Genomic DNA, 228 nt, shown 5'->3' on the forward strand with positions numbered 1-228 from the left:
ACACACACACACAGAAATCAGTTTATATTGCTGTGTATGTTGTGTGACTGTTAGGAGGCAGAAGCCTGACAGTACACCCACACACACACCCTAACCTAGTTCTGAAGAATAGCCTGCTGCAGTGTGTGTGTATGATTATTGAGTCGAGGCAGATAGACAGTGCACACTTTCTAACACACATTAAACTGTAGGTAATTGAGCCACAACAAAACGCACACACACACACAC

Source organism: Morone saxatilis, unplaced genomic scaffold, assembly GCF_004916995.1.
Source record: "Morone saxatilis isolate NCDOM2014 unplaced genomic scaffold, NCSU_SB_2.0 Contig8, whole genome shotgun sequence".
NCBI lineage: Eukaryota > Metazoa > Chordata > Actinopteri > Moronidae > Morone > Morone saxatilis.